The following is a 27000-nucleotide window of genomic DNA, read 5'->3' as shown; positions in this document are numbered from 1 at the left end:
CACTTTGCGTGAGTAACCATCAATGCAACCACTTATAGCCAAACCGTATGGTTTTAATTTGTCATAGCCATCAATGTGCCAGACATGATTTGGCCCCAAAGAATGGTAAACCCTTCTCACAAATCTTCTTCTTGAGCGTTGTTCAATGCCTAATGGATCAAGGTCTGCAATCATAAGCATTACATCTTGCCTTCTCACTGTAAGATTGTGTTTTTGACGCAGGGTCTGGCACATTGTGCGGTAACCGTAATGCTGTCCAGAACCATTCAACTCGCCAACAATAGCTGTCCGGACAGTGTCCAAAGGCGAGTAGTTTTTTCGCTTGTACAAGGACAGTCTGTTCAATTTTTTTTCAGGGTACGAAGGCTCATTTTAATGTTGTGCTTCGATGCCAAGAAATCCACAATGACACTGTAACTGTGTCCATCTCTGAAGTACTTTCGAAGAAGATCATCCTCACAAACATGGACTGATGACTCTAACCATCAACAAAGGATACAATATATAATAGAAAGGGTATTATTAAGTAACAACTTTAATTGGTAGAAACATCTGACTCAGAATTTAGTTAATAAACTTAAACAGTGTGCTCAAATAACAGTAACTTAAGGTTTAGACTTAAACTTAAGGTTCTAATGCAGACTTAACGCATACATACCACGTTCAACCTCTTCAGACAAAAACTGGATATTAGAGCCACACGAGCTGCAAAAGGCTGTAATAGTTCTCAGATCGTTTCCACAGAATGGACAAAACATGCCAGCCTAGGAAGACAATGGTTGAAATGATAACATTTCAGCGAACTATCAGGTGTTAATGAAACAAAAGCAGAGTTAAATTGTCTCAATCGAAAGTAGTTTATCTATATTCTGCTCGTTTCATGAAACGATTCAGTTAAAATATTTTGTTAATTTAAAAAATAAATTACACAGATTAATATCCCATCACTTACACAGATAATCTCTTGTCGTGTCCCGATCATAGAAGAGGGGATTTCCAAGATGGCGGAGTGAGCGGACACGCTTTTGCAGGCTCTGAGGAAAATTAGATTGAAAACGTCTTAAAACTGTTACCTCTGGTAAAAATAAACAAAAATAAAAAAGAGGAAAAATAAAATAACATTTACGATGGATAACACCAATCAAACAGATACCGTGGATTATGACCATGACTACAACTTCAAGGCTCTCGCTGAGGCATGTGATGATGTAGAAATTGAAGATATGATGACTGAAACTGCCAAAACAAGATATGACCATACACCTTTGCCCAGCCCGAATCCCAAGAAAATAAGAGCAAAGGAAAAGGACAAAATTAAACAAACCGAAGGAATATCAAATGAAGTGATCTTCGATGCAATTCAAACTCTAATTAAGAGATTCGACGAGCAAGATCAACGACTGAAAAAAATGGAGAAAACAATGGAGGAAAATGCAAATGCAGTGAAAGAGAATAAAGCAGATATCGTCGAACTGAAAAAAGAAGTAGCAGACTTACGAAATGAGAACGTCTCACTGAGGCAGCAGTGTTTAGAGCATGCTAGATACAAGAGAAGATGGGATCTCAGACTGATCGGTCTTCCAGAAAAGGAAAAGGAAGAAACAAGAGAAACGGTGATTGGAATCCTTACCAGGGTGATTCCGTGGTCAGTGGAGAAGCTCCGGCAGTCGGTGGATACAGTGCATCGGTTAGGAAGAAGAAACGACCCTGCTACCAACAAGTTACCCAGACCAGTGATCATTCAGTTTGCGATGCGAACTGTGCGTGATGAAGTGTGGAAAAAATCAAGAGAGGCAAGAGTGTGTAAAGAGATGAACATTCATTTCAAAGAAGACTTCTCAAAGGAAGATCGCGAAGCTCGTGCTAAGTTGTGGCCAAAAGTCCAAGAAGCAAGAAAAAAAGGGAAGAGAGCGTTTTTAAAAGAAGGCTATGCACTGATTGATGGGTTAAGAGTTGACCCGTAATTGTGTGCTCTCAAGGTAATACGTAGCCTCACGTAAAAATATTCAAGATTGTTGCAATCACATAAGGACAGATGGAATTTATCTGAAAAAAAAATAAAAAATCTGTAAGAAAAGAGGTTAACTAAATTAAAACTGTTTGTTCTAGATGTTATGGTATTATAATAAGGACAACATGTTCACTCCTGCGTTTAAAGTTAAGTGTGTGCTAAGGGCTGAGATAGTAACGTTAACTTAATTTATGTCCATTTCTTTTCTATCTTTAAATGCTAGGGGGTTAAAAAACAGTGTTAAGAGGAAAGCTATTTTTTTATTTTGCAAGGAACAAAAAGTGAATTGTGTTTTCTTACAAGAGACTCACTCGGTTTTAATTGATGAAAGATTTTGGAAAGTTCAATGGGGCGATTTAGCCTGGTTTGCACATGGATCTTCACATTCAGCTGGAGTGATGGTATTATTTAACAGATTTGAAGGCTCTGTTATTTTTCACGAAGGGGATACAGAAGGCCATTGGCTAATGGTAGCAGTAGAAATACATGATAAATGTTACATATTACTTTGTATTTAAGGGTATAACAGTAAAGGGGCTAATAGAGAAATGATTGAGAAACTTGGAAAATCGGTTAATGAATGGAAAAAAAAGTATAATGCAGAAAATGTGATAATAGGTGGTGACTTTAATATTGCCCCTGATTCATGGCTAGATAGGAGACCTCAGAGAGCTTCACATTCTGATACAATACTGAATTTCTGTAAAACTGTAAATGTGGTTGATTACTGGAGGGTATCTAACCCAAACATCTTTCAATATACGTGGTTTAACCCCTCAGGAAATGGGCAATGTTCAAGATTAGATTATTGGCTTATTTCTTGTGAACTATGTAAAAGTGTCTCTGAGTGTAAAATTACAGCAGCCCCACTTACAGATCACTGTATGGTCACTCTGTCTATAGAAGTCAGTAAGAAACTTAACATTTCTCCTAATATTTGGAAGTTTAATAATGACTTGTTAAAGAATGATAGATTTTACCAAAAAGTGTTGGCTCTTATTGAAGAGATTGATAAATTAGATATGTCTAACTTAAATAAATGGGAATGGTTCAAATTTAGAGTTAAACAAATAGCAATTGATACAGGTAAATTTTTATCAGTGAGGAGAAAACAGAAACAAAGGGAATTGATTGGAGAAATGAACTCTCTGGTAGTTAATATACAGAAAGCACCAGATAATTCAGCAAAATTACAGACGCTGCAATCTCAGTTAGATGAGTTATATTCAGAAAAAGCAAATGGAGCTTATATTCGATCGAAAGCGCGATGGATTGAGAAGGGAGAAAAAAGTTCTTCATATTTTTTTGGCCTTGAAAAGCAAAGACAAACAAAGAAAAAGATTTGCAAACTTAAGATTAATGAAATTATAACAGATGATCAAACAACGATTCAAAATGAAATTTTTCTTTTCTATTCTAACCTTTATAAATCCAATTATAATAAAGCAAATTGTGATTCTTTATTTGGGAATATAAGAAATAAAATAACTAAACTGAAAGAGGAAGACAAGGTTTTAATTGATGATGAGTTGACCTTGGAGGAAATGGATTTAGCTTTAAAACAAATGAGTAATGGTAAATCACCAGGTATTGATGGTCTATCTACTGAATTTTTAAAACATTTTTGGAAAGATATTCAGTAAACTATTATATAATGCACTTTTAGAATGTATTCAGAAAGGAAGTTTATCACCTACTATGAAAACAGGTTTAATAACCTTGTTACCTAAACCTAAAAAACAGTTGTTATTATTAGATAATTGGAGACCAATAACGCTGTTATGTACAGATTATAAATTACTTGCCCTGGTTTATGCTAATCGTCTTAAATTGGTACTTGGGAAACTTGTAGAGGAATATCAATCAGCATTCATCAAGGGAAGATATATTCAAAATCATATCAGACTAATCTTGGATATGATTGACTATCAATCACTGATACATTCAGAAAGCCTCATTTTGTTTTTAGATTTCTTTAAAGCATTCGATACTGTGGAGCATGAATTTTTATTTACAACGCTTAGAATGTTTGGTTTTGGGGAAGGGTTTTGCAAGGTAATTAAAATTTTCTATAACAACATTTATAGTTATATATCCCTTAATCCAGGCATGACTCCTAGAATTGACATTTTGCGTGGTATTAGACAAGGCTGTCCAATCTCTCCAAAATTGTTTATATTATGTACTCAAATGTTAGCTTATTTAGTTGTCAACCATCCTCAATTAAAAGGAATTACCATTTCTGATTATGAATATCGAATTAGTCAATTTGCTGATGATACAGTAATATTTTTAAAAGACAAATCTATAGTTAAAAAAGCTCTGAATATTATTTCAGTTTTTTCTGGAGCATCAGGTTTATGCCTAAATTTAAAAAAATGTGAACTTTTTCCTCTTTTTTCATGTAATGAAGAAAATATGGAATCCATACCTGTTCAATCTGAAGTGAAATACTTAGGTTTAAAAATGGTTAAAGAAATTCATATGAGAGAATTAGTAAATATAGAAGAGAGAATTGATAGTATGAAAAAATCCCTTAATCATTGGCTTATGAGAGATCTGTCTATCATGGGCAGAATACTCTTGACCAAAGCAGAAGGCATATCTAAACTGATTTACCCATGTTACTCTCTGTATGTTTCTCCTCAACTGATAAAAAAGGTAAACTCTATTTTGTTTAATTTTATATGGAAAAACAAAACTCATTATATTAAAAAATCTGAGATGATTAAAGATTATAAAAAGGGAGGTCTAAAAGCCTCTGAATTTGAATCGATGGTTGGAGTACTTAAACTGAATTGGATTAAAATGTATTTAGCACAACCCAACTCAATGTGGTATCATAATCCAAAGTCTATATTCGAGCAAGTTGGAGGACTAGATTTTTTGCTGAAATGTGATTTTGAGGTTTCCAAATTGTCAATTAAGCTTTCAAAATTCCACAAGCAGATTCTGTACTACTGGAAATTGATATTCACTCAAAATGTTTCACCACATTGTTCCACATTGTGGAATAATAGAACCATTACAATAAATAGAAAGTCAGTATTCAAAAAGGAGTGGTATGGGAAAAATGTTATACATGTTGTTGATCTTTTAGATGAAACAGGTCTAATTATTCAACATAATGCATTCATGGAGAAATTTGAGATAAAATGTTCCATTAGAGAATTTAATACACTGTGTAAAGCCATTCCTCTTGCTTTAAAACAACAAATCCAAAGCACTCTTACATACTCAAAGGTAACTGTTAAACTGCCCGAGTTAAAGATTGGAGAAGTATATATTGGAGACAAAAAATGTAGTAATAAAGTAATAGGGAATGTATTAAAATGTAAGTTGTTTTCAGATTACAATAAACCTTCAAAATTTAAACAATTTGAAAATGAAACTTTTAAAAACAAATTCTGTAAGTACCTTAAATGGCCAATTCTACCTAAAATGAAGGATATTCAGTTTAGGATTATTAATTAAGTGTATCCCGCTGCTGAGGTTTTGCGTAAAAGATTCCGTTTTGAAGTAGATCCTTGTGTTTTTTGCTTAGTAGAGCCCGAAACCATTGATCATTTATTTTATTCTTGTCCAGTAATATTGGAATTCTGGCAGGATCTTTTCAGTTGGTTAAACATTGATATCAACACTGATATTCCATCACTAAATTTGTTTCAGATTTTGGTTTATGCAGATGGGTTTTCAAAAAAGTTGTCTTATACTTTGAACATTATTATTACAATGGGTAAATACCATATACACAAAAGTAAGTGGAATAACAGTAAGCCCTCTTTAAATTACTTTAAAAATGAATGCAAAAATTATTTAGAATCTTTAAAACATTTATCCAAAGAGAATCAAACCCTTGAAGACTTGTATAAATCCATGTATGAGTCTCTTTCCTTTTAAGTTTGGTAAGATTTAAATGTTTTTTTTTTTTTTTTTTTTTTTAAATGTTTCCTTGCACCCCCTATATAATAGTTAATGAATGTTGTTTTGTTTTTTGTTTATTGTATGTAATATATACACACATGGACATTTAGGATGGAGATTTAAAAAAAAAAAAAAAAAGTGTATATTTTTATTTGGCATTTGATTGTTCCCTATTTGTTTTTGTAAATTGTTATTGTTCAATTAAAAAAAAAAAAAAAAAAAAAAAAGATCATAGGTAAAGAAAGGTCCCGATTCGACTCCTGAGGAAATATCGGCTTTTTAGTGCCGACGCTGCCCCCTAGTGGTCGGGATCATTTCCGTTGTGTTGCGGCTATTCCGTTGTGTTGTGGCTATTTCGTTGTGTTGTGGCTTGTTTCCGTTGTGTTGCGGCTTTTTTGCGTTGTGTTGTGGCTTGTTTCCGTTGTGTTGTGAACTTATGTTTGCTTTTTGAATTTCGTTGTGTTGTGCACTACTGGGCCACCGTAGAGACCTCATAAGCAAAAGAAGAATGTGAGCGGAGGCAAAGAATATATCACAACGCCCTCAAAGTATTCTTGTTTGAGTTTCGTTACGATGGAAAACTCCTCTGGTATGTACATGTATTGAATGAATATATATATATATATATAATAAAATGTACAGTACTGTGCAGAAGTGTTAGGCACTTTATTATTTTCACACCATAAAAATGTTTAAGCCAGTTATTTATTTTGCTTTAATGTGTTATTAGGAAATGTCATTTTAAATTTCCACACACTAATTTTGCCATTAATTGTTATAATCCAGTAAGATTTGTTTTGGGCTGGGCGATATGGCCAAAAAATCATATCTCTGTATTTTTTGGTTAAATGGCGATATACGATAAATATCTCGTTACTTTCTACAGTATTCTATTTTGATAAAGAAATATTTGGATATAAAAAATAATCACATCCTGCCCAATGATATCCTACAAACAATGTTGATATTGAAGGATATGGTAACAAATATAGTGGATGTATGCAATATATTATTTGCAAAAAAAGGTGGTTAAAATCACATTACATTCTAACATTGTAACATTACAATCTAAAAACAAAAATAATGCTTTTGTTTTTAAATTGACTAAAGGCTAAACAAAAAATTAAAATAAAAACAACCTGCATTTGATTACCCCATTTATAATGGTCACTTTCATAAAAATATACTTGTAGGTTTAAAATTCCACATATAGCACATTTACTGTCTCCAACAACAAATCACTGACGTGCGGTCTGGGTAGGCAAACTAGGCACTGCCTACCCTGCCAAAATTCAAAAATAAAATGTTTATTAAATAATAATATTGTATTTGGATTCTTACTTTTTATTCTTGTGATTTATACATACAATATGTGTGTTATTCCAATTGTTTAGACGTTATGATGACAAATGTAGCAGTTACGCATAATCAACTAAAAACAAATGGTAGAATAAGAAGTGCTTTTACGGTCCATTCATTGCAGACGACACGCGGAAAACCCATGTTGCGCATGCGCACTTCGATCCTGTATTCTTTAACATGTACGGCAAAAAGCTCAAATCTGCTGTGCCTTTTGACGTAAATATGTTATGCCCGTAATCATCTCCGTTACGTATCAGACATGGACCAATTAAAATCGAGATATTCCTGGACATTTGCGTAGCTAACGTCATTACACCACAGCGAGCGTACATGCCTAATCCCCGCCAAATTCAAAATGACAGAACCGGCCGTAATCACGGAATTAAGACATTTTTCCAAGCTCGATTTTAATTCCAAATAGGAGTTAATTGCAAGAGGGAGGTCTACGCCAGCCTTAGATGGACTAGTACAGCAAAAGGGCCCAAAAATTATCCGATCATTTCAAACTGATTGGTATGTAAGAAAAGATTGGCTATGTGGCTGTGCTAACAATCAGCGGCTGTACTGCTATCCCTGCCTGCTTTTTTCAACCAGTCAGTCTGTTTGGACTTCAGCGGGATATTGTGATTTGAACAACCTGCCAGCAGCTTTAACCAAGCATGAAAAGTCGTCAGCTCACATCCAGTGTCAAATTACACTGAAAACCTTTGGAAAATCTCGGATCGACCTTGCACTTGACAAGCAAAGGAAGCTGAATATAACCTACCACAATGAAAAGGTAAAGGAAAACCGAGAGGTTTTGAAGGATCTGATAAATGCATAATGTTCAGAGAGAGAGAGAGAGAGAGAGAGAGAGATCTGTTACTCTGTTAATTTGTACAATGAATTTAATTTGTACATTTAAAATTAAGTTATATACTTTATTATTTTGATGTCTTTATAATTATTCTCTATGTATAATCTATGTGTTCCAAGCTTTGGCAATATTGTATTATGTACAGTCATGCCAATAAAGCAATTTGAATTTGAGAGAACACGAACACACACACTATACACATCCCGATTTGTAAATTTCTTGTGTGTAATGTTCACTGTTATTACGTATTATTAGCTTAAACAATAAATCAGGTAATCTGGCTTTCATAACTCAGTGCCTAGCCTCTTTAAGACATCACCGCACGTCACTGCAACAAATATGTATTTTAGTCATAATTATTGTGCTACTATTCTATTGTGCTCTGTCTGATTGGCGCACATGCGCGCGCGCGGCGCTCTTTCACGGAAGCTTGAGTTTTAGAGGAGATTCACTTCAGAAGCTCGTCCTCTCCTGACAGTGTCTAACATTTACAGATGGAGAATATACCTGCGAAATGTAAGTTAAGCACTGAGGAAAGCACCACATCTCCAACGCATTCAACAGCCTAAGTATTTATCTGTCAGGCAGCAGCAGTGTCTGTCAGTAGCTGCTTTAAACGTGTTAAATATATCTGACCAGTTATTTTGAAGCCCTTAATATATCATGTTTAGGACAAACTGTACTATGTACTTTCACTGCAGTGGCTCTATTTTTTTCTCCGGTATTTTTCAGATGTGCTCATATCAAGCTAGCTACTGTATCAATATAAACGGTATTGCCTCATTCCATATCGTTAGAAAAAAATATATCGATATATTGTTCAAACTCGATATACCGGCCAGCCCTAATTTGTATATGCACATGGAGTCTGACAACAGCCAGTGCTCCACACGGAGATCTGACGTCACCATCATCGAGTCTGTCTGGGGTTAGGCTACATTAAGTAACTGCGGAAACATCTCTAAGATGCTTGAAGAAACCTTCCTGTAAATCTAACTGAAAAACTGCAAGTGTACCTGGACAAAAGCCGTTTTAAACACAAAGTGTGATCACACCAAATATTGATTTGATTTAGTTAATAAAGGTTAATAGATAGATTAAAATATATTCTTGGCATTATTTTTGAAAGCATCCTGACTTTACAGCCTTTTGCACATGTGCCTAAAACTTTTCACAGTCATATAGCTGTGCTGGAAAGTTTCTTCAAGCGTCTTTGATACATTGCTGCGGAACTTCTGGATTTAGTCCGTCTCAGCCTTTTCTGTTTCTTCATGTAATCACAGACAGATTCAATGAAGGTGAGATCACATCAGACCAGTTGTCAGACTTGTTGTGAATACAAAAGATTCACTGGATTATTAGTTAATGGGAAAATAAATCTGTGCAAATATAAAATGTAAATGTAAACTTTTCCTACTGACACAATACAGAAAAATATATTTAAATAACTGGCTTGGAACAATTTTTTATTTTGGGTGAAAATACTAACATGCCTAAGACTTAGTCTTAGCAATAGTGTTTATTTATAATTGTATTCAAAATTATTGGCGGAGGGGAAAAAAAATCGATTCTGCAAAGTATCACAATATTTAATTATAAAATTAGCTGTTTTACTTTCGGGTTTTCTCCACTGGTTTTCGCAGAGTTTACTCCGCTAATTTACATTCGCGTATTACATCCACAAGGAAGCGCTTGTTGCAGTGCTTTGTTGTCGTGGATTCTACAGGAAATTAAAATGAAAATATAGATGCCAAGTATAAGTTTAGCATAGATATATTTCCACTTGCTGAACACTGACTGAGTTTCACTCTGTCAAGCGATCATTCAGCTCAGCGTACGTGTGACCTACCTTAAACTCGTGTGAAGGCGCGCGACTCGCCATCATGCACAGAGAGAAGGAGAGTTGCATTATACCACACAAAATCGACGCGCTACATGTAAACTGGGGTGTAACGATAAACTTATTCGTATTGAACCGTTTGGTTCGAGGCTTTCGGTTCGGTACACAAAGAAACCGAACGGTTCATTGGACCATTTTTCCTGCCGACCAAAATTTAGTTATTTTAAATGTAGGTGCGTGGCAAGTGCGCGCTGGCACGACCACAACATTGCCCAACATCAAATGGCAAACATAATGAAAGCGGAACGAAACTGAGCTACTCGTCATTTTGTGTTTCACGGACCGTTTATCAGTTTAAACCAATGCAGCGTGAGCCGGTCTTGATCAAGCAAGACTGTTACTACACAGCGCTAAGACATCCAGTAAAGAAAGCATTTGAATTCGCCACTGAAGTAATAATCACTGCAAGATCTAGTGAGAAGCATTCACATGTCTCTGTTATTAACGGATCAAACAGTGCTGAAGTGGAAACCAGGAAGAAACATTGTGCCACGAATGAACTATCCAGAGTTCACAGATCAGCAACATTTACCATGGATTTACTGTAGTAACGCTAACTGTAACCATGGAAGTTTGGCAGGAATTTTAGGCTACAATGCTTTCAAGTAACGTTACATGGGTTTAATTTCGACATTATGAATAAAATTGCTGCTCTCAAATGTTAATCTGAAATAAAAATAAACCTTTGTTTATAACAATATAACTTTTTTTTTTTTTTTTTAAAGGAGCAAGGAACTGTTTGTTTTATATGCTTCTAAGAAGAGTCAAGTATAGCTCCATCATTGCTCAAAGTATAAAATGATCATACTTTATGATGTTTTAAAGTTTTTGCACTTCAGTTAATGTATAGAAGATAATGTTCACAGAATTAAATGTGACATTTGAAGTCAGTCTTATTTTCCTCGTCTTTTGTAATGCTTTTGAATAATATGGGGGGCATGAATCGCAATATATCGCAGAATCGAATCACAATATTGCTGAATCGCAATAATATTGAATCATGGCCTAAATATTGCAATACTATCGAATGGTCACATTTTTGCCAATTCCCACCCCTATTCAAAATGTGAAAGTGGACATGTCAATGATTATTTAATGCATAATTTTGTTTGTTTGTTATAATTATTATAATTATCAGTTATGTATTTTCAATGCTGGGTAATGAGCATCAAACATTATATTATTTGCATTCAATCATTTAATGTTCCTAGGTTTTCAGAACTGATATTCTGTTTTTAATGTCAACCATTTTAACAGGAATAAGACTCCATTATTGATTGTTGAACTCATTTGTTTAGTGTTGATGCTGCCCGAGATGACGGTTCTCTTGGTAGACTTGTAAATGATGACCATATTAACCCAAACAGCAAGATGAAGACTATCCGTGTGGATGGAAAACCTCATCTATGCTTATTTGCTATAAGAAACATCTGTGCTGGTGAAGAGATCACATATAATTATGGTGATTCTGAGTGGCCATGGCGATGCAAGGTATGTAAACCTTTACAATAACAACTTTTATTTATTGGATTATTTCAAAGGTTAAAAATATTAAAGGTCAAATATAATGGATTTTATTTTGTTTTACATTAAATGTGTGGTGATTACAGTATGTCAATTTGTGTGTAGCTTTACACCTGTTTTATGAGGACATCTCAAGAACAGCTCATGCCAATATTGAAAACTCATAATTGTACTTGTTAGATAAAATGTAATCATAATAGAAGGTAAATAAAGTAGCCTCTTTGGTTAAAATAGACTTTCAATAAGTAATTCTACAATAGTAATTATTTGTCAAGTAATATTTAGTTTTTTTTAAAAACTTCTTTCAGATGACAACTGAAAAGACTCTAAAGGTATTCAAGAAGTTAATTTAATAATTGAGTTAGTCCTTAAAGACTACAACAGATTTCAGTGTTCCTCAGAAGTGTTTGCCACAGTTATGTCACTTATTTATGATTGAATCATTATGATTATTAGTCCTGATCACTTACTGTACAACTGGCACAGGCGCGTTGTCTTGTATCACTCTCATACAAACACTTGAACTCGGGGTGCAGTCCAAATGTATCTAGTTACCAGTGTCCCGGTAAAACTACTGTCCTCATAGACCAGGATTCTGTCAAACTAACACACACACTGAGATTCTCCAGTCACGTCAAACAACAGGAACATGTTCGTATGATGTCCTCATAAAACTAGTGTCCTCATAGACCAGGATTCTGTCAAACTAACACACACTGAGATTCTCCAGTCACATCAAACAACAGGAACATGTTCGTATGATGTCCTCAGGGCTTAAAGTATTCTGGCACCATGCCGGATCTCTGGCGTGCGGCCATGAGGGGAATTTTTTTTTGCATGCGGTTTAATATTTTCGACTCATATGGTAGTTGAAATCAATTGAGAGGAACGCATCTCTAGCTAACGTTACAAGCTGAGCAGGGCGGGTCCTGGCAGTACAGTGTGATTGAGAACCATACGTCACGTTTGCGTCGTCGTTGAAAGCATGGAGCGCAAGTTCCGTTTACTGTCTATTGCAAGTTCACCCCCACTTTCAAATTCGTTTGTTGTGATTTTTAACCGCCCGCCGTCATTGCCTCGGAGGAGCAGGAACGAGCCTGTGTAAAATAGCTCACTGAACGTTATAATGACCTGCCAGAGCACATACTGTATAGCGGTTGCGGCACAGACAGCGATGGAAAGCCAGAAATAACAACGGGTATCTTTAATGTCATGGATGAAAAGAAAGACGTGAGTTAATTAGGTCAGGATAATCATATTTTCTGTCTAGTCCTTTTGATGTTAGCCTTGTGTTCACTGCTGCTGCTAGGTAACTTCAGACTGTTAGCTAAATATTTAATCATCATCAACCTTTATTTACAGACTCTTAGTCCATTCAGAAGGCACAGACATAACATGCAACAATACATAAATCAAAACATGTATATAAAAAGGATAAGAAGATACAAAGATAAAAGAGAACAAAATAATAATAAAAAAAATAAATAAATAAATAAAATAAAAAATAAAATAAAAAAAAAAAAAAAGCTAAAAAACGGCATTTCTATAAAGACACTTATACCAGCCTTTCCATAGTGATGATTGGTATCGTATGGCACTAAACCTAGCATTTACTAGCAGCATCACAATGCTGTTCTGGGAGTCATTCAGGCGACAAATGAATTTGTAGGTAAGTCTCCTCAGTAATGCCTGAAAAGTGCAGACCCCTGCATTACAGAACAGGTCACTTGCACTAGAGCACCTGGGTTTGTTGAGCAGTGTCCTCATACAGTCATTATAAGCAACCTTAAGCTTCTGCATACTAGCCTTTTTAAACTTAGACCACAAAGGAGCAGTATACAAAGGAGTGCAATATGCTTTGAACAGGCCAATTTTGACATCATCCGTGCACCTGTGGAATTTTCTTACCAGCATGTTAGCTTGGGCATATAATATGCGACGCTGCCTGTATAAATCCTCATCATCAGATAACTGATCTGTAATATAATGACCCAGGTATTTAATTTTATTACAAACAGTCATCACTTGTTCGGACAGATAAAAGTCTGGAAAACAAAGATCTTTATCCACTTTTGTCCTACATATTATCACAGCACTCTTTTTGGCATTATACAGCACATCAAATTTCACCCCATACTCAGAGCAGATATTCAGTAGCTGCTGAAAACCAGCACTGCTAGGAGAGAAGATGGCCAAATCATCAGCATACATAAAATGATTAACCAAGGTGTTACCAATTATACAACCCGTTTTGCATCTTGATAATTGGTTGGATAACTCATCCATGTAAAGGTTGAAGAGAGCTGGTGAAAGTAGCCCCCCCTGACGTACCCCATTACTCACCCCAAATGAGGCAGATACTGTGTTACCCCATTTAACCTGCATACTCTGGTTGGCATACCAGTAAGCCAGGATTCTTATAATGCTGTCAGGAGCACCCCTTTGGCTCATTTTTTCAAATAGCTTATAATGATTGACTCTGTCAAAGGCTTTAGAAGCATCAATAAACCCAATAATCATGGAAGAGTTCTGCCTTATGTACCCCTGTGTTGCCTCCTTCAAAGCATAGATACACAAATCAGTACCAAATTTAGCTTTAAAGCCAAATTGATTATCAGTGGTACCAATAAATGGACCTAGACGATCAAGTAAAATCCTCTCCAGTACTTTAGATATCACACTGGCTAGGGCTATTGGCCTATAATTATTTAAGCTCCCAACCTTGCCAGCCTTGTCCTTGACGATAGGCACAAGAGTAACAGACAGCATAGATTCAGGTAGTAGACCATGGGTCATGAATCCAGAAAAACAAATGGCAAGCAGTACTGCCACCTTAGGACTAGCAAACCAACACTAAGGTGCTCTGCAGTAATGTGGTCTAACCCACACGCTTTCTTGTCAGATAGATGTGCTACAGCCTGGCAGACTTCACTGCAAGTGATTATCTCAGGACTGCTGTTAGCAATATTTATCACTCTGTATGGGTCACTTTTAACACAGTTAAATAAGGCAGAGTAGTGTTGCCTCCACATCTCAGCAATATTATCTACCCCAGACTCTCCCTCCATGACACATGGAAGCAATGTATTGGCCCTGTTCAGGGCTCTCACCTCCTTCCAAAAGCCATTGACATCCTTAACCCTTAATTTCTCAGCCATTGAATTTGCTCTCATAGTTTGTTCATGTTTACCAATGTAACGGATGGCATATTTTAGTTTAACGCTGGTAAGCTTTTTATACTCAAGGATCGGACCATTTCTAGGTCTGCCTGCCTGCACCCAAGTCTTAAATGCTACCCTAGCTTCTGCATGATGAGCCTTGACATGCCTGTTCCAGCCTGGCTTTATGTTGGTAGTTTTAACAGGTAGTATAAGGTATGGTCTACTAGCCTCATACATTGCACCCACAACACTGTCATACATAGCAGCGAGGGTTTCATGATGGGAGATATCAATACAATTCACATCCGAGCACATAATAGCCTTTTTAGGTAAACAAATATTACTGAGAAGGACCTCAGTTTTCATACAGAATGTCACGAGATCTTCATTTGTTAATCTGGCCCAATCCAATTTAACCTTGCAACTATCATTCACCCCCTGGATCAACTCAGGCAGACTTTCCACATCAAGCTTCATAGCAAGCGGCACATGATCTGACATAGATGTCCCTATAGTGAGAATGTTCTGATAGATTTGCAAGATTGCATGAGGCATCAGCAGTAGTAATACAGTGGTCAAGCCATGATGTTGTGTGCCAGGCTTCACTTATATAAGAATAGCTATCAGCAGGAAGAAGCAGTTGGCTAGACAGTATGAGGTTGTTATCCTCACAAAACTGTACTAAATGTCTTGCAAACAAAGACTGGCTGTCTGTAAGGTCTGCATTCATATCCCCTACAACACAAACACTTGTGTACTGATTCTCCTGAATAAAGGAATTTATAAAGGCAAGCCTGTTTAAATATAAATCTTCATTCTGCAAACACTCATAAGGTGTATATACATTTAAAATAGTAAGCTCCTTATTTTTAAACTTCAATTGTACCGCAATACACCAGTCAACTCCAGTCCTGATAATATTTATCACTGAGTCCAGCTTCTTATGCCAAAGGATAGCCACACCCCCTGATATCCGTCCTCTCACTATACCCATAGTAAGGTCCACTGTGGATTCCCCAGCTCCGTGGAAACTATCATTAAAAAAGTTCAATTTTCCTAGATCCTGCTTAGGTAAAAAAGTTTCTTGCAGACATACAATGTCACATTTTTGTAGCAGGCTATCCACAACCGTACGTCGAACCCTGTCTCCAGCAGTATTGCCAACACGTAGCCCCCGACAGTTATATGATGCAACACGCATATTTAACGGTTAAGATAGCCGTGCCGCCGCAACTCCATCAGACCCCGCTGCAACAGGTGTAGAGATGGTCGTGCTAGACCCTTTAACTCTCACTGTGCGTGGTTCATAATAACGCCGCACAACAGAGCCTTCAGGCCATAGCTCTGGGTTATACACCACTGCAACATCCTCACACTCAACAGTCACTTTAAAAGAACTGCATCTGGTGTTCACAGTTACAATACGTTCACAATGAACATCCCGACTGAGTTTTCCCTTAAGATATGTACACAGTACCTCTGCATGAAGATCAGGTGAGAATTTTGTAGCAAAGACACTAACCTGTTTCATTCGAACCACTTTAATGTTACTTTGCACACTCGTGCCGATAACAGGCTTTGGCCTCCTGCTCACAGGTTTATCAGTGCGCTGTTTTAACGGGACAATCTGGCTCCCTACCCTCTTTTGCTTCACCACAAGGCTCCATTTAGGTGAGTTTGACGCAGCAGCATTATCTTTAAAGCCTTCCTTCGCCGTGGAAGCCTCCGCACTTATCCCAGCACTGCCAACCCCAGTTACCTCCGTAGTGACTGCAGGAGCCTGGACATCAGTCGTGGAATATTCGAAACCAGGAGACCCATAGGTGCTTACATCCGCAGACAGCTCCCCACCAGAGAAATCCTCAGAAGAAGCCCCAACTAGCCCTACACTTCCACTGGAAATTCCAACTGCACTCAACGAGTCCTGTTGCTTCTTACCAGCACACGGCACCAGATGACCCTCCATTTTAGCAACTCTTCGATCGATAATTGAGGTAACAGACCGCAGATCCTCGCCGACCTCCGCCTGGAGCTCCACTGAGTGCCTCAGAGCACACATCTCGCTGTGCAGACGCTCCATCTTGCAGAGCAAATTAGACACATCCATGTTGTTAAACGTCACAGGCGGCAACTCATCCAGGTAATGGGAAACAAACCGTGAGATGTTTTCCCCACACTCGTTTAGTACTTTAAGGCAACTTTTGATGTTATTGACATCCTTCTGGTTACCTTTAAATGTCACATTACGTTGCTTCGTATTGGGGCTGAGATCAAACAGCACTTTCTTTGAAGACTCAATCCACTCAGATTCGAAGTTGTTTGACGCTAGAAGGACTATTTCGTCCTGACTCAAAGTCTTTATTTTAACTGCGAGGAAGTTCAAAAATTCATCCTCTACGATAGTTTTTCCATCAACAGTCTCATAGATCAAGGGTTTTACTCGAGGCCGTATAATACCAGGAACAGCAGCCAAAGCAGCCGCTCCTCTGCAGTTACCTTCCGCCATTGACCGCCATTAATGTTGAACATTTTGTGTAAATTACTAAAAACATGTGTAGGCCTACCATGAAAACGAGTCCACTTAAACCACATGTTACCAAACGTATTCAGTGAAAAACAGCGACTGAATGTTCTCTGTCTTTTGTTTGATTACCGTTATTAAAAAGATGGCACCAGGAATATTGGGCTGCTGTCACTTTAAGAGCTGCACGGACCCAATATACTGATACACACGCGTTTTTTCTCAACTGTTACATTCACTTAAGACAAAACTGTCTGTTTACAAGGACATTTTGACATTTTTGTGTGTATTTGGCCATTCATGTGCAGAAGGATGCAGAATGATAATTGAGAAATACTTGTTTCAGTATCAAATACATACCATTCAGTATAAAAGGTGGATTTCTTTGAGAATGTCGTTTTGGGTGTGTGAGCAGCACAGAAGAGCAATGCGTGAGTCTTTGGTTTAAATGTACATTTAAGATCACTTTGTGTGAGTGTGCTTTGGATGTGTGTGCAGCACAGAAAACAACGCATGGGGTTAGCGCTTGAATAGTTCAAGGTCATATTAAAATGCAATAGGAATAGATCAGAGGAATTGAAATGTTAATTTTATTACTAGTATACAATTCCTGACCTTAAGTACTCTATTTTAGAATTGGAATTGTTTTTGATACCAACTCATATGAGCAAATGTAGCAAAGATGTTTCCACGACCTAGGCTGCTAACATATTTAGACCAGTGTTTCAAATGTCTAATTTTATGTTTTGTAGACTCTCCGTGAGGTTGAACCCCCCACTCTTAAAGTGAACTCTCATTCCCAGTCAGAAGCCAGAGATGTGCAGAAGGTATTGTTTTTCTCTCTCTGGAAATCAAATGGTTATGGACATATATTCATAGTTTTAACTAAATGCATGAATACCACGTTAATATTTCTCCCTCTTTTAAATGTGCAAGTCACTGCAATGGATTTCTTTGCCCACTATAATTACCCAGTGGTTAAAAATGTGCCATCATACCTGAATTTGTTCGGGCATCATCTAATAATGGCATCATTAGCCATCTTTTGCTTGAGTACATCATTCATAATGTGATCTTGTTTTCAGTTGACAGTTGTCAGTGATCAATCAGTGTTAATGAAATCAAGGGTCTGTGTATCCACCGAAGGACTGGAAAAGGTATGTCTGTGATGCGGCTTTATTTGGATAATCTCTGAATCTTTAATGGGGTTTAGTACCTTTTTTCTTTTCTCTACTTCCAGGTGACTCCTGAGAAAGACATATCATTGGAAGGTCAAGACTGTGTTGAAAATGATGTTGAGATGGTAATTAAAAGACCATTGCATCATTTTAGAAAATACTAGATTAGTGTAGTGTATCTTCACCACATTAGCCTTCTTTTTTCATTATGTTTTCAGATGCCACCTGTTAAAGAGTACTTGTTAAATGAGGAGCAGAGCTTTTGTTCACCTACTGGAGTCAAAGAGGTATTTACATGTTTTAGTCAAATTATTTACAGTGTTTCCCATTAATTGCCTTTACTCTGCTGGCCCAACACAGTCTAATCTGTCCTGCCCCAGTTTGAACCGAATTAACCTAAACATATTTTTACACTTTTCATAATAACATAAAATGTATTTGACATTGTGTTCTGTGCCATTGCTTAGGGTTAGGTCAAATGAACAAGTCGAAAGCACGATATGGCTTGGTGTCCATATCAAATTGTGAAAGATTGAAATTAAGTAAATGGTCTATTGCGCTCCCTGTTTCAAAGTGCACACAGCCTTTTTTTTAGCTCTTTTCAGTAATATTAGACAATGTGTAAAGAATTTGTTACTGCTTATCAGCCAATACCATTTAAGATCTGTGATGTAAATGTTCTTTAATGATTACAAGTGGCATTTTTTTGATATAACCACAGCTTCCCTTTCACCAAAAAAATTAAACAATTAATGAACAATGTAGCTCAATGTATTTTTACATGTGTGTTTTAGAATATTCCTTTTCTACTATGATTTCACTTTCACAATTGTTTTTCTTCACAGGTCTGTAAGCATGACGTGGTCACTTCAGCAATATCAAGCATGGACAGATGTGCTGAATGTGTGGGACCTGTTGCGGCACTGAAGTGGATTGGCCTGAGATGTAAATGTTAGTATGATGTCTATTTTCCAGTATGACATATCTTAATTCATTTTAGAATCATTCATTTAAGATCAAAATTGAATGACTGTTGCAGGTGATTATCAGATTATTGGTTAGGCCAGTAGTTTTTGCTGTGGTATAAAAGTACTTAAAATGTGCTTAAAGTAATATATGTAAAGCAAAGTTACTTTGCACGCACATCATTTTTATTTTATTTTGCTGATCTTAAAATAATATCCTGTTACCAAAAACTGTATATGTTCCAAACCTTTGAGTTTTGTGATCTATTACACCACTAAAACGTATTAATTAGAATAAGGGGGTAATGGTAAATTTACATGAGATTCTATACCTAAATACAATACAAATGTTAACAGCTGAACATGTCCTGATACATTTCTCTCATAGTGTGCTCCAGTTTTTGGCACAAGTCCTGTTATACAAAGTTTCACAAATGGACTAGAAAACAGTCATCACTGGTAAGAATGTTTGATTCTATATTGTTTGCTCAGTTTTATGAATTAACTTTCTATTATTGCTGTTAATCATAAATATATTGACTATAGGAAGTAAGTTCAGAGGAAGACGAGCAGTCAGATAAGGAGTACATACCACAGTCTGAGTCAGACAGTCAGTCAGTCAGACAGTTCAGTTGAACTAACAAGACCAGCAAGATGTGATCAAGCTAAACTCCTTTCATATATACAGGGAGCTGCATGTGTGTATGGAGAGTCTGGTTTGCTATGTCATGAGGAGCAGTTGACTGATGTTGAGATAGACATTGAATCAGAGACAGCTGAATGCCACCTTCCCAGAAAGCAAGGTTCTGAGGTACACCGTTCAATAGATGTTATGTCATCACCCCGATCACACAACAGAGAGGACAGTACTGAGAAGCTTTTGAATGCAACGTTGAGAGAGGAAGGGAGAGAAAGCGGTATGTCCAAAGCAGATCAGTGTGAGCAATCAGCAAATATTTCCAGTTCAGCAAATAGTAAGAACTATTGTTACATCTGCGGGAAACCTCAGTCCAAGTTAGCACGCCATCTGAAAACTCATACGTCTGATGTTGAAGTTGGGCATGCTTTATCACTCCCTGTGCACTCAAAAGAACGTAAAGCAATGCTGGAAAAACTCAGGAACAAGGGCAACTATCAGCATAACACAGACGTTTTACAGTGTGGCGTGGGCACCCTTAAAATAAAACGGGCCCCAAAAAAAGAATGTAATTCAAAGCATTTTGTGCATTGCATGTACTGCAAAGGGATGTTTGTACGGAGAGATCTATGGCGTCATTTGAAAAGATGTTCCTTAAAACCAGCGTCTGACAGTGAAAACCAAGGGAGAACCAGGGTTTTGGGTCTGGCAACTATGGCTTCAATCAGTCAGCAGATATCTCAGGGAGTTTGGAAACTCTTAAGTGTGATGAAGCAGGATGACGTTTCTGCTGTTGTCAAAAATGACCTGAGTATTCTTCAGCTTGCACAGTCTTTCTGTAACAAACATGGACATGACCCTACCAAATTTGAGTACATTCGTCAAAAACTCAGAGAAATTGGAAGATTGTTGACTTTGCGTCGAGAGTTTTCTATATACAGTCTTGAAGAAGCTGTGAAACCTGCCAATTTTCACAGACTCATTGGAGCGGTCCAGAGGGTGTCTGGCTTTGACGACGAGAGTCACTGCTACCAATGTCCAAGCCTTGCACTGAAACTGGGGCATTCTTTGAATAAGATTTGTGAAATCATTCACTGCAGAGCACTGATGTCCGAGGACAAGGAACGTCTAGGTTACGTATGTAACCTCAGTTCCCCGATGGAGGGAACGAGACGTTGTGTCAGAGAACGACACTAGGGGTCTCTCTTGAGCGCCGATATTCACCTCTGTACTATGAAAAAAGGCCAATGAGAGTTGGCAGCCAGTATTTGCATGTCCCGCCCCCGGACATACGGGTATTTAAGCGGCGCAAATACGGGAGTTCATTCAGGATTTTTCTGAGGAGCCGGAAATGGTCCGGCCACAACAGGGCTCGGCTCAGCGACGTGGCAAGGGGGACACAACGTCTCGTTCCCTCCATCGGGGAACTGAGGTTACATACGTAACCTAGACGTTCCCCTTCTGTCGCTCTCTTACGTTGTGTCAGAGAACGACACTAGGGGTCCACTTAAAAGCGCCATGCGCTGAGCCGTGTACGTGATCCGCTGATACAGGAGCGAGCAGGTATTCCTACGTGCAGAACGACCAACTGTATCAGCCGCACGTACCCTTCCCCAATGCCCCATTTAAGCCATCAGGATTCCTTATCGTTACCCCGGAGGGGGGAACAAGGTGACGGCCGCCAACGTGGGAACGGGCCAGCCTGGCTGGGCCTCTTTTCTCTCTATGTTTCTCGCATAGAGCGCTACGGCCGGGGCCCTTACACGCATTGAGGGAAGGGGGTCTTAGCCCTTATTAGGGCGGAGAAGACCCTGCGGAGGCCACACCTACCCGGGAGGGGAGGCAAATTTTGAGTGGCAAATACATTGCATGGCCTATACTTAGGTCTTATGCGGAACAGTAGTGCGGTGGTAGATCCAGCCTCGCAGAGGGGGGAAGCATACAGCACGGCACCCGAGGCAGCTGTAACTGCCTAAGGGAAACACGGAGTCAACTCTCGTGAGGGGACAGAACCGTGGTTTTACACACAGGGGGAGTCCGAACAGGAGGCCTTACCTGTGGGGCCCCTATACCAGTACAGGGTAGCTAGTGGTACCCGCAGTGGTTTGGGTCGGCGAGTTCCTCCGCAAAACTGCGACCCGCGAGGGCTAGGGAGGAGCCAACCAGTGTCCCAAGCCTGGGATCTCCTGGGAAGAAGGCGCACTGTTTCCCTGGTTAGGGGAAGGGCGCTGGGTGCAAGCGATCCACCCGGTCAGATCGTCGGCGTGCCACCGAAGTTCCTACGGGCTCGGTACCTGAGAGAACACGGGACGAAACTGACTCAACTCGGAGATTGTAGAATCTCGCAAAAGTGTTAGGTGTTGCCCAGCCCGCAGCTCTACAAATGTCTGCTAGGGCAGTGCCCCTAGCCAGTGCCCATGAGGACGCTAACACTCCTGGTGGAGTGGGCTCGGACCCGCAAAGGGGGGCACGGCCTGGGTGTGATAAGCCAGGGAAATGGCATCGACAACCCAGTGGGCTGAGTCTCTGCTTGGAGACAGCGTTCCCTTTCTGCTGTCCCCCAAAGCAGACGAAGAGCTGCTCAGAGCGTCTGGTGCTCTGTGTGCGGTCCAGGTAAATACGTAAGGCACGTACCGGACACAGCAGTGAGAGGGCTGGGTCTGCCTCCTCCCGGGCAGCGCTTGCAGGTTCACCACCTGATCCCTGAAGGGTGTGGTAGGAACCTTGGGCACGTAGCCCGGTCAGCGGTCTTAGGATCACGAAAGTGTCTGCCGGACCGAACTCCAGGCAGGCGTCGCTAACAGAGAACGCATGCAGGTCCCCGACCCTCTTGATGGAGGCGAGCCGATCAGCAGGGCAGTCTTGAGAGAGAGGGCCCTGAGTCCAACTGAGTCAAGCGGCTCGAAGGGGGTCTCCGGAGTCCCATCAGGACGACCGAGAGATCCCAGGAGGGAAATAGGTTAGGCCGGAGGGAATCATCCTCCGGGCACCTTTTAGGAACCTGACGATTAAGTCGTGCTTGCCAAGAGACTTGCCGTCTACCGTGTCATGGTGGGCCGCGATAGCAGCGACATACACCTTGAGGGTGGAGGGGACAGCCTCCTCTCCAGCCTCTCCTGAAGAAACACGAGCACTGACCTAACTGCGCACTTCTGCGGGTCTTCGGCTCGGGAAGAACACCAGTTCGCGAACAGACGCCACTTCAGGGCGTAAAGATGCCTGGTCGAAGGGGCTCTGGCTTGGTTAATAGTGTCTATGACGGCTAAAGGTAGGCCGGCTAGACCCTCCGCGTCCCGTCCAGGGACCAGACGTGGAGTTTCCAGAGGTCTGGGCGCGGGTGCCAGAGCGTGCCCCGCCCCTGAGAAAGAAGGTCCTTCCTCAGGGGAATTCGCCAGGGAGGGGCTGTCATAAGGAGCGTGAGATCCGAAAACCACGTCCGGTTGGGCCAGTAGGGGGCCACCAGAGTGACTTGCTCCTTGTCCTCCCTGACCTTGCATAGCACCTGTGCAAGAAGGCTCACTGGGGGAAAGCGTACTTGCGCAGCCCCACGGGCCAGCTGTGTGCCAGAGCATCTGTCCCCAGGGGAGCCTCTATGAGGGCATACCAGAGTGGACAGTGGGAGGTTTCCTGGGAGGCTGAACAGGTCTACCTGGGCCTTGCCGAACCTGTCCCAAATCAGCTGGACCGATTGGGGTGGAGCCTCCACTCTCCGCCAGGCAAGGTTTGTCTTGACAGCGCGTCCGCTATCACATTGAGGTTGCCGGGATGTGAGTGGCGCCGCAGCGACTCCAGTCGCTGCTGACTCCAAAGGAGGAGACGACGGGCGAGCTGTGACATGTGGGGGGAGCGTACTCCGCCTTGGCGGTTTATGTAAGCCACCACCGTGGTGCTGTCTGTCCTGACCAGGACATGTTTGCCACGAATCATCGGAAGAAATTTCTTCAGGGTAAGACAAACGGCCAGCAGCTCTAGGCAGTTGATGTGCCAGCGCAGCGGGCCTCGGTTCCACCGGCCTGCGGCTGCGCGCCCGTTGCACACGGCGCCCCAACCCAACTTGGAGGCGTCGGTTGTAACCAGAACGCGACGGGACACCTGCTGCAAGGGTACCCCTGCCCGTAGAAAGCAGAGGTCTGTCCAGGGTTTGAAGGTTTGGAGGCAGGCAGTGGTAATTTCCACGCCGTGTGTGCCGTGGCGCCATGCTCGTCTCGGGACTCGAGTCTGGAGCCAATGCTGAAGTGGTCTCATATGCATCAACCCCAGTGGCGCGACCGCCGCGGAGGATGCCATATGCCCCAGGAGCTGTTGGAAACGTTTCAACGGGACCACGGTGCCTGGCTTGAAGGAAGCGAGGCATTTCAGCACTGACTGAGCACGCTCGTTGGAGAGACGTGCTGTCATTGAGACTGAGTCTAACTCCAAACCGAGAAAAGAGATGCTCTGGACTGGGGTGAGCTTGCTCTTCTCCCAGTTGACCTGAAGCCCCAGGCGGCCGAGGTGCTTGAGCACCTGGTCTCTGTGTGCGCATAGTAATTCCTGCGAGGGGCCAGAATGAGCCAATCGTCGAGGTAATTGAGTATGCGTATGCCCGCTCCTCGTAGCGGGGCAAGAGCCGCCTCTGCGACCTTCGTGAAGACGCGAGGGGACAGAGACAGGCCGAAGGGGAGGACCTTGTACTGATACGCCTGGCCGTCGAACGCGAACCGTAGAAAGGGTCGGTGTCGAGGGCGAATTGAGACGTGAAAGTACGCGTCCTTCAGGTCTACCGCTGCGAACCAATCTAGATGCCGAACGCCAGATAGGATTTGTTTCTGGGTGAGCATTTTGAACGGGAGTTTGGACAGGGTCCGATTGAAAACTTCGCGAGGTCCAAGATCGGTCGTATGCCGCCGCTTTCTTGGGTACAACGAGTAAGGGCTGTAGAAACCCTTCTTCGTTTCGGTTGGAGGGACAGGCTCTATCGCGTCCTTGATTAGAAGGGAGGCGAATTCCTCGCGCAGGGAGAGGGCATGTTCGCCGTGCACTGCGGAGGAACGAACGCCCAGGAAGGGGGGCGGAGACCTGGCAAATTGAATTGCGTAACCGAGTCGAATGGTCCGGTGCAGCCAGCGTGATGAGCTGGGCAGAGAAAGCCATGCCTCTGCGCTCTGTGCTAGGGGCACCAAGGGGACAAGTATTTTGGACGTACCCGGCGGGGCTTCGCAGCGGTGCGGAACAGGTAACGCAGCGTCGGGAGGCTCTGTGGCGTCCCGAGGCTCTGGTGCCGAGAATAAGCTCAAAGCACTTACCTTGTTCCGCGCACCCAGCAGGGGGCGGGTTCGTGACAGAGGAGGAGGTCTGACGTCGGCGTCCTCTGGACTCGTCTGAACCGGCCGGCCGGGGAACAGTCGTGGGGCTGAGGGCGGGAGCACCGCATCCTGGGCGCCGGGACTGTTGAGGCCTGAAACACAAGTGCCGTGAGAATGGCATTTGCGGGCCATGTGACCCAGAGGTAAAGGAAATAGCTCTTTTATTGAGAATTTGGGTACCGCAGCCCCTGTCAGGGGGTGCGGCAAATGAAAAAACACAAGATTCTCCTCCCGGCCCTCCACCGGGGGACGGAGCGGTCTTACCACCTCCGGAGCTAACTTCTCGTCCTCTGGGTCCGCTGTCTCAGGGACGTCTGGGAGCCTTCCGGGTCCTCGACGGGGTCCGTGAGGCAGGGGGCGTACGCTTCCTGCGGTTTGCTCGACGCTGGGGCTGAGAGCTGGGCCCAGGTTGGGGCGGAGCAGAAGGTCTTTTGGCCGCAGGAGGACGCCCTCGGCGAGCAGATGGGGCCTGGGCCGTGGCGGCAGGCTTGCGGCGCGGCATGATGTGAGAGATGGCCTCCGTCTGCTTCTTCACCAGGGAGAACTGCTGGGCAAAGTCCTCCACGGTGTCGCCGAAGAGGCCGAACTGGGAGACAGGGGCGTTGAGGAAGCGAGTCTTGTCGGCTTCACGCATCTCAACCAAGTCCAGCCATTGCTGACGTTCCTGGACCACCAGAGTGGCCATCGCCTGCCCGAGTGCCTGCGCTGTGACCTTCGTCGCTCTCAGGGCGAGGTCGGTCGCTGAGCGCAGTTCCTGCAGCGTGTCGGGATCAGGGCCACCCCGTGCATGTTGCGGAGTGCCTTGGCTTGGTGGACCTGCAGGAGAGCCATGGCATGCAGGGCGGAAGCGGCGCGTCCGGTAGCGCTGTAGGCCTTCGCGGTGAGCGAGGATGTTGCTCTACAGGACCGGGAAGGGAGTACAGGGCGGCCCCGCCAGGTGGTAGTGCTTCCGGGCATAGATGGATCGCAACAGCTCTATCCACCTGGGGATCTCCGTGTACCGTGGCGCGCTCCGCCGTCGAGGGTGGCGAGGGCGGATGAGCAGGTGGCACGACGAGTGGAGAGGGGTGCTCTCCACGAAGACGTCAGCTCATCATGCACCTCCGGGAAGAAAGGTACTGGGGGCGAGGCTGTGAGCGGCGCCCACGCTAAAAACCAATCGTCTAGCCGTGATGGCTGCGGGGAGGATGGAGGGTTCCAATCCAGGCCCACGCTATTGGCTGCCCGGGAAAGCATATCGGACATCTGCGCGTCGGCCTCCTGCTGGGCGTGCAAGCCCGAAGGCGGCAGCCCAGAGGAGCCCTCAGCGTCAGAGCCCTCCGATCAACTCATCTGTGTAAGCATGTAGCTACTCTCTCCCAAATCCTTAACCTGAAAAACAACGAATTAGATCAGGTCGCAGATTTCTTAGGACATGATGTTCGCGTCCATCGCGACTATTACAGGCTGCCTGAAGCCACTACTCAGCTGGCTAAAATATCGAAGTTACTGCTAGCCATGGAAAAGGGCCGTCTTCCTAATATTCAAGGCAAATCGCTTGATGACATTAAGATTGAAGGTATGTCCATCCTAGTGTCCATCCACTGACTGGTTACCTTAAATTATCCATTTATCAC

At 41.8% G+C, this 27000-nt stretch overlaps 1 protein-coding gene across 1 annotated transcript in view; it reads right to left on the bottom strand.

The window, feature by feature from the left end:
- LOC127650479 (uncharacterized) overlaps positions 1-27000 on the bottom strand; it is a 1198408-nt gene that overhangs the window by 962419 nt on the left and 208989 nt on the right.

This window comes from Xyrauchen texanus, chromosome 10, assembly GCF_025860055.1.
Source record: "Xyrauchen texanus isolate HMW12.3.18 chromosome 10, RBS_HiC_50CHRs, whole genome shotgun sequence".
Classification (NCBI taxonomy): Eukaryota; Metazoa; Chordata; class Actinopteri; order Cypriniformes; family Catostomidae; genus Xyrauchen; species Xyrauchen texanus.
This window is presented reverse-complemented; position numbering and strand designations above follow the sequence as displayed.